Consider the following 9353-nt stretch of genomic DNA (forward strand, 5'->3'; position numbering starts at 1 on the left):
AAGAAAAAGGAAGCCAAAGAAAAGGGCACCTGGGTGCAGCTGAAGCGCCAGCCTGCGCCACCCAGAGAAGCACACTTTGAGAGGACTAACGGAAAAGAACCTGAGCTGTTGGAACCCATTCCATACGAATTCATGGCCTAATGTACACAAAGAAATAAAATACCAGCACCAGGAAAAAAAAAAAAAAGAATTGATTAGCCATAAAGATGCTCCCCAGCACTATAATTACTGTATTCATCTCCATGGCCTTTCCTTCATCATCCAGTTATAACTTTCCCTTATCTTTGGGTGTTTCCCCCTCCCTCTCTTTTTCCCATAAATGACGTGCTGGAAAGGAGAAACTAATCCTCCTCCTGCCTCGGTACAATGCCTTCCCCCTTCTCTGTCCCGAGAGCCTCCATGTCTACCCATAGAGCACAGGGAAGCTTATTGTCTTTGACAAGACTAATAAAAATAGCCCTGACCTTTGAGAAAAAGCCACTCCTCTAAGGATTGGTCATCAGTAGTTGAATTTATCTGAAAAGGAGCTGGGACTATCAACTCTACTCTCTTGGCTCCTTCCCTATGGTCTTGCATTCTTTAAATGCATTTACAACATTTGATCCCCTAGAATTTCAACTCTGAGTTAGTGCTATGATCATACCACGACTATCATTGACAAGGGATCTAGTGAGGAGAAACCAACTGAAGAATTTCCCATTAGGCACTGAACTTCCACACTGGCCTGGCCCATTTGGAATTTGGCAGGCCCCTTATTAAGGTCTTAGTTTCTACTCCAGGGTCAACATCCCATCCCATAACCCAAAAGTATCTTGCAAATGGGCAAGAGTTTTCTGAGTTTGAGTCTGTATTTCAACAAGATCCTGAACTCGCAATCTTTTCAGTGTGTGTGGTACACATGGACTTCTGACACTTGCTTTCAATCTGTATGGAGACAAAAGCAATTTGAGTGGGAAGAAAGGTTTACACAATTATGACTCAGTTTCTGCTTTGCCTAGTCCTCATGCCTGCCTGTAATTTTGTATCTATTATCTCTGCATTCTACAATTACCCTAGCAGAAAAAATTATATGGCCAAATATTATCATTTCCACCCACAAATGGAATTATTTTTGTTTGCTTTGTGTTTTCAGTCCATAGCCATAACATTCACTTGATAATTCCATTCCAATTATGTATGTCTGTAGCCCTAAAATACAGGGACATCAGAATAATAAGTCTCTAAGCAGATGACTGTACTGTGAAATACAGCATTTATGTCTCATATTTGGAATGTCTAACAGCCTTAATAACAAATATTTTCTGTGAGTAAAAGTCATACTTGGAGCACAGATCCCACTGTTTTGGAGAATGAGACCTATGATGTAACCAAGGGTTCTGAAATGGAACACCATATGCAATAGACAGAACAAGTGTTGGGGGCATGGTCATAGGAGAGCAGGAGTTTGCCAGCATTGTACTGAATTGTTTTTATATTTTCCTAGAGTCCAGAAACCAAAGACTTGAGCCCATCTGTGTTTCCATAGCAGCCACTGAGGAAGCTCTTAGACTAGGAGTCAGAATAGTAACCAGTCATGAGATTAAACCCTCAGTAACCGCCTCCTTCTTTGAGAATTGTTTTGGCCATTTCTGAAAGGTCCCCATATTCATTCTATTGAGAGTAATTATGTGTCTGAAATAAGAACTCTTTTCACTGGGTTCCACATTTTTCTAGTTCTACCCAGTTGAGTTCTTAAATTCATTATCAGTTTATTCATTGATTCACACACTGAGCATGCTATACAATGTTAGGTATAGGATTATTTGGTAGTATTCTTCTCACTTCAATACTGATAGCTTTAATTTCCTCTTTATCAAAAATCATTCCTTTGGGCTGTCAGTCATCCTCTCTGCATCAAGCTCTGAGTAGTGATAACAGCCAGGTGGAAGCTCAATCCAGCACTCTTTGGTTTCCATCTACCAATAACTTACACACATTAGTTGTCCATTTCATTTCCTATATTTTAAATCAATCTACTTTATTTTCCTCTAATCACAGATGCTGCTGCTGCTGCTGCAGGTCATTCCTCTCTTCTCAATACTCTTGTTTTTCAAATTCTTTACAACTTACATCTCTACTTCCAACTGCCCTGGTCAATATTTCTAAGTTCTTTACTCTTTGTGTCCCATTTTCCCAACCAACTTTTTTTTTTAATGACTTCATTTCTTTAGTACAGTGAATACTGGCTGCTCATGAAAAGCCTACCATTTGGCAAACTGGCATCCATGAAAATTCATAGGTTCCATGATCATATTGTTGCACATCCTTCAGCCTGTCTTTGTACCTTCATAATTTTCAAAGGAAATAGAACTGATCAAGCAAGAGTCTCTCCTACTCCACTAATCTAAATCTTCACATACAACTTAATCAAAATGATTTTGTAAAAGATTAGCATGGATTCCCTCTTTACTAAACTCAATAATAATTCCTACACAAACAACTTTTTGATGTACATACCTAACTCACATCTTTCTTTGTACCATGGATCTATAATAACTAACTTCCTATCTCTAATTAGATTTCTCTGAACATAAGACCATAATTAACAAATAGTAAGTCATCGATTCAAACTCCAAATTAGAAATCTGACTATCAATCTGTGTTCCTTCCTTCCCTACACTCCCATACTTGGAAATATATTAAGTCCCATGTATTCATTGAATTTTCGAAATATTCCTTCTGTTTATCCTTGGTTAGAGTCTCACAGAGGCTGAACTTCCTTTCTTCAGTATCTCCGTTGAGAGAAGTGTTACCTTAATGAATTTTCTACCTCACTGATACTGCTCTTACTCCATACCATTCTGTTCTATTGGCACCAAAGAGACTTAAATCTCATGTGACCATGCTGTTCTATATAACATCCTTCAGTGGTATTATTCAGATAAAATCCAGACTCTTTATTATGCCATGTTAAGCTCAGTCTGGGTACTTTTGACCTTACTTGGCACCCCAAATCTCTATATTGTACCAATCCACTATTTTCTACTCTAAGGAGTGCCATTTGGCGCCACATTTGACTCTTCACTTATTCATTAGTACTTAGCTTCTTATTATGCATGATTCCTAAAGAAGGACTACTTTCTCCTATTACAGACTGCCACAGACTGTTACAGAGTGGAAACATAGGAGCACATTGGGCAGTGTGGCACATTTTGGGGAATTTAACTCAAATTTTATCTTAATCTTTGTGACTAGAAGAAAATGGATATATTTATGTATCCTTGAAAGAGGAGATAGAAGGAAGGGTCATCTGCTTTTGATCTTTTGTTTCTGTACTGTCAGCCCCCAAACTTCCTCTTCCATTTTAATTTCCACTGTCCTGTCAAATGATTGACAGTTAAATGAAATTCACATGAAAGATCGTTTCAGTGGGGAGTCTGGGAGGAAGCTAGTGACTGGGACATTGCTATGAAATGAACATGTTTCTCCATATCTCCCAGAGGAGGCTGGATGACTCTTCTTCCTTGGTTTAAAATTGCATCTGTTATGTTGTTATTCCTGACTTCAAGCCCTTGTGGAACGAAGTGAAACTTCCACTAGCCTGAGGTATATCTCCCAAGCAAAGGGGCACAGAAATGACTGTGAATAGATGGGTGACTAAGTGCTCTTTGCATTTGCAAGCCATGACAGAGAATCATTAATACAGCAGCTTTGTGTCTGATCTGCTGATTGAATCATTCTGAGAGACAATTTAAAAGCTCATTCTATGCATCAATTCAGTTTATGTTTATAAAAGAAATGTATATATATATATATATATATATATATATATATATATATATAAAACTAATAGTAAAAAGTTAAGTGGGTGTCATAAAATGAAGCAGCTATTGGCTTCTGGTTAAAGCTTTTCTAGAAGCCACAAACAGCAAAACACTAGTCCTGTCTTTCTTCAGATGCCATTCTCTTCCATGCAAAAATATGGTCTTTACCTCCTTGGGTGATAAAATGTGATTATTAGCCAACTTAGCAGCCCCTGTACCAAGACATCAGGGAGGCTTGTAGAGGCGCTGGAGATACTGTTTCCCAGCCTGTATTTTTTCTTATTTCTTGACTCTGTTTTAAAGTAAAAATCCAAGGCCCTAAGTGATTAGGGAAGAAGTAAGCATCCTGTCTAGAATTCAGAGCTCAGAAGCTGCCCTAAGAGCCCCCTACCAGGACTGTCAATGCAGCTGACTCTGCTTGCTCACCCTTCATTGCCTGGATTCCTCATTCTTCCAGACTGCTCATTGATGATATCTTTCAAGTGAGATTCATTTAGTTGTCAGTCCCACTAGGAGGTGGGTTGGAAAGGGAAAAATGAATAATGGAGGAAGCTTAGAGGTCTCTCCAAAGCAGCAAAAGATCAAACAACAATGATTATGTCTCTCTAGCTCTCAGTCACATCTCCTCACACAGCCTTCTTCCTCATATAGTGTGGCTTACAGTTTCCATGTGTCTCTTAAAATCAGAGGAACATTGACTAATCTCACATTCATGGACCTGGGAAGTACAGAAATAAAATCTCCTCCCTTCAAAGAACCCAGTTTGTGTAAAATGAGGAGGAAACACAAATCTTAAAATTTAACTGTCCCAGTAGTACAGGTGGTAGAAGTAGGACTGGGCACAGCATATTCAGAGGCCAGGCAGATGCTCTGGCATTCTACTACCTTTCAGATATCAACCTCTGCAACTTTGGTTCATTTCCTAGATGTATTGGCCCCTTGTCCTTTAGTCATGGCATTTAGCAAGATCCCTGCTTGTGTTGCAATTCAGTCTTCCCTGTGACATCTTAAAGGTGTTTTTTTTTTCCTCTATATGTTCAAAATCATTTATTGATAGTAAAAAAAACCTGTTTGATCTATGATGGATTTTTTTATAGATAAAACGCTAATGATTGGATACATGTGTTTTAGGTAACATTGTTGCATATACTAGGAAACTCCTTTCTTGTCAGTGCAGTTTGCCCTTGTCTGTTTTCTTTTCTGCTTTATTCCTGGCACTTTGCATAAGGCTGTATATGTATGGATATTTGTGAAATGCTCCATGCTGTGCTGCATGAAGTTGGAACTTAATTTGCATGAAATGGTTAGGATGTGGGACCTCTAAACATTTACCAATGCTGATTAAGGTGCATTGGAGTTTGGGTCATTTCCTAACGACAAAAATAAAGGTGAGGGAGGCACACTGGCTCCCCATGGCTAGCTTAACAAATGACTATACACATAACTCTTTGAAACATGAATGTATTACCTTTCAGTTCCGGAGGTCACAAGTGTGAAATGAGTCTCACTGGGTTGAGTCTCTTTTGGAGGACCAATGTAAAATCTGTTTCCATATCCCTTTCAGTTTCTATTATTTACCTGTATTCTCTCTCTGGCTCCTGACTCCATCTCACCACCTTCATAGTAAGCAATATCCACCATTTGGAAGGCTGAGACAGTAAGATCTTGATATAGAGACCAGCCTCAGTTATGTAGCAGTTTTCAAGGCCAACCTGATATATATACTATGGCCTCGTCTTAACCTCAAATGCTAGATAAATGTGATGGAACTTTGTCCAATCTGTGGAGCTTGTTGGGGAAATCACTTAAGCCTCAGTTTCATATTCTGTAAAGGAATGATGATGATGATGACGAAGACAGTATTCTTTCCAGCAAACAATTAGAAGTACTTAGCATAGCACCTGTTTCCTAATAGGCAACAGTTAGATGGCAGCTCTCTCTATACAACTTTTTGTCATACATATCTCTTAAAAATTATTACTTTATTTAACTAGACCCCATATTCATTTGTAATCCTTTTGTTTTCTCCCAATTTATTCTGGGTTGAGATTTTAGGAAAATATATTTTCATCTCTTCACTCCAGAGTCATTTCTTTAGCCTTTTTCTATCTTTTAGGCACTATACTGGTATCTATAGATGTGCACAGATTAATAGAAGAGTGGAAAGGAGACTCAAATACCTACCACCAATTAGGTGTTTAGTAGATATTGTATGTTTGGTTCCAATTCTGGTAGCCCTCCTCCTAGGGATGTAGTCTTTTCTTTCCTCAGAGATTTGTTCCCAGGGACAACGAAGATATTTTTTTAAAAATCAAACTAAAGAAAGCCATAAATTACCAACTCATATTGTAAAGCATATAATTGTGTTGAGAATTGTGATAATAGCTTACACTTTGCTCAGATCTGATTACAGCTCAAGGGATAAACACAAGCATGGCAGTCAGTGTTTACCCTGCTAGGCAGTGGGACTCTGGGATTTCAGAAGCATTGCTTTTCCCTCCTCCCAATGCCTAGTTTATTTCAGTTTGCACCCAAAATGCATACTGCACATTTCCTTTTTATAAACAATAAAAATATTCCAGAATGCCTTGGGCTCAAATACAACTGACTTCAGCTCTGATAAATTTGGCAAGATGTCTGCACCATCAGTCCCAATGGAGTCCTTAAAGGTCAGGTAGCTCCACATCCTCATTATACAGGTACGTATTTGATACCTCGAGATGGTGGGACAGTGTTGGGCTTAGACAATTTATTCCTCGCATATAGAGTAGCAATTAAAAATGCCAATAATCTGTTATGTGTTACAGCTCATTGAATCCTTTTAATTATTGTTAGGAATATTTTCTTACTATAGTTGTGTTAAAGAGGTTAAATGAGTCACAAATCTGGATAAAACAGCTGCTATGCAGTGACCTAATAACCTGAGTTTAGATTGCTGGAATTCATGTAAAATCTGAAAGCAGTAATGTGAACATCTGTAATACTATCACCTCTATAGAGACATGGGAGGCAGAGACAGGAGAATCTATCTTTAAGTTCATGGCTCAAATTATCTGGCATATGCAGCAGTGACATATAAGAGATACACTGTCTTATTTTTCACCTTCAAACATCTGAGGTTGCCTTCTGACTTCCACATGTGCACTTCTGGCCCACACATACACACATACGTTGTACACACATACAAAATAGAAATGAAACACACACATATATCATCATACACACTTAAAAACCATCTTCAATGGTCACATATTAATACATACAAAAGGGAATGATAACCTCTCCAAGATTCTTGTCAAGCTATATCTATCACTTTGACTTATTCAAGAGAATTGTCCTGTGATCTTGATCCAAAGCTTTGAGCCTATAGCTAATTCCCAGTTGAAACAACCACTGAACACCATCTCCCACTCATCTTAACCTAGAAATGTTAGCACCCTCTTATTGCCACATAAACCTAGAAAATGTTGATTATGACTCCTTACAAAACAAAGTTCAACATGAATATAATTTGAAAGACTGGGCAGCTTCAGTGTTATTAGGAAAAATTTCTGATATCATCATATAGTAATTGCGACTTGATTTCATTGGCTGGTGCTGTTTTAACTAGGATGTCATTAGCTCCATGCTTTTTTAAATTAATTGATGAACTAACTAATTAATTTGTTTTTCTGTAAACCAGATTGCAGTTTCCCCTCCCTCTACTCAACCCTGTCTGCCCCCCAACTCCTTCAAGCGTCCCTCTCTTGCTCCCCCAACATCCACTCTTCCTCTTTTTCCCTTCAGAAAAGCAGCTCTATACTTTTAATAACCTTCGTTACATTTCTTCAAATCTCCTCCATCAAAATGCAGAAAGGAGGCTAGAATGATCTGAAGCTGTGTTTCAGGAAGTGGAATCAACTTAAAGACCTAACATGATACTTAATTTGCTGGAATGCAGAGTCTCAAACTAGGGTAGCTTAGAGGGTCATTTTGAGACTATGATTAAAAAGCAGTCTTCAGGGAAACGGGTCAGTGCTGTTAATGCATTTCATGTACTTCCTGCTCAATTCATTTGCAGTTTATTTATATCAAAAATGGACTGTAAGTGAGAGGATTGTGTAATAGTGAAACTGGAGAGAGTATGAAAGGATGAGAGTAGGAAACTCTAAGATGCTGGATCCGATGGAAGTTGACTGGGAATAGTGACATCAATCCCTGTTTACCTTAAAGCACCTTATGTGTTTTGTTATCATTTTTTCTAGAATTTCTTTTTTTTCTGCCATATTGTCTGAAATTTCTATAACCTTGTTCTGGAGAGAGCAGGGCAAGGCCTCAAACCACTTCAAAATTGTTCTGGCAAGCACTATAAGAATGCACAGGGTCACTGCAGACCCAAGCATGCTGGTGGCTTGCTAGGAAAACTTTATTCTCTTTTTTTATTAGGTATTTATTTCATTTACATTTCCAATGCCATCCCATTTTCTAGGATTTCAAGCCAGCCTCTTGGTAGTATGTGGCCACATTATTAGATAGATGACAGCCTGTTTTTCATACCATTTTCTCAGGTCCTGAGCCACTATATTTACCAGCCATCCTAACAGTTATCCTGGACAGTTTTGACAAATTTAGCTACATAACTAACTTTTGTCTCTCAAACATCTGAGCCTTTGTGCATCCTGTTGTTAGTGTTCTTCCCTGCCTGAGGACTTTGACATTATCATTTAAGGGTTAGCTCACAATTTATTGTGTTTAATTTTTTTCTTTGTATGTGTGTTGTATGCTTGTGGATATGTGCTTGTGGTTGTGCTCTCCTATGTATGTGTGTATGGAGGACAGAAACAAGATCTGTGAATATTCCTTTATTATTCTTCACATTTAATTGTATCTATGTTTGTTTGTTTGTTTGTTTTTGAGACAATGTCACTTACTGAATCCAGAGAATGACTGATCATTAAGTCCCCAGGATCCATCTGTCTCCTCTCCCTACTGTGGATACAAATATGTACCTACCTCAATGCCTGACTTTGATATATATGTATTTCAGTACTCATCATTGTGCATCAATCTCCTTAACTACTAAGCTATATGCACAGCCCATCTTTTGAGTTCTGACTATAGCTTCAGTCATGGTCTGGGGTATACTTGGACCACTCTCCATTATAATGTTTAGACTGGTGGGGCATTGGAACAAAACTGATGAACATCAAGCTAGAGCAGAGTAAATGCACATGGCACTGCTAGATATGTATTATAGAAAACAAGAACCAAGGGATTTGTAGGAGATGAAACTGGGAGGGAAGGAACATTATGCACCAAGGAAACACCTTGCATGAAGTCCTTATGGCAGTTCATATAACTGGTACATTGTAATTGAGAAACAGCAATTTTGGAAAAAGGAGGCTAAGAAGTAAGCAAGAGCACTGCACAGGACTTTTAAGGCAAGGGATACACCTTGAACTTTATTCTATGCTGAGCAAGATGCCATCAAAGGACAAGTGACATAATAATTACCTGTAGTAATCCAGGTGACTCATCATGACGGGAGTGTAGATAATGTAAGTGGGAAGG

The 9353-nt window shown here is 38.3% G+C and overlaps 1 non-coding gene across 1 annotated transcript; it reads right to left on the reverse strand.

Annotated features, from left to right (window-relative positions):
- Positions 1–8067: 8067 nt before the first annotated feature.
- LOC115030165 lies at positions 8068–8200 on the reverse strand. Its single transcript, XR_003835787.1, has one exon. It is a non-coding gene; the product is annotated as a small nucleolar RNA SNORA9 (small nucleolar RNA).
- Between the last annotated feature and the right edge of the window lie 1153 nt (positions 8201–9353).

The sequence above is a fragment of the Mus caroli genome, chromosome X (genome assembly GCF_900094665.2).
Source record: "Mus caroli chromosome X, CAROLI_EIJ_v1.1, whole genome shotgun sequence".
Taxonomy (NCBI): Eukaryota; Metazoa; Chordata; class Mammalia; order Rodentia; family Muridae; genus Mus; species Mus caroli.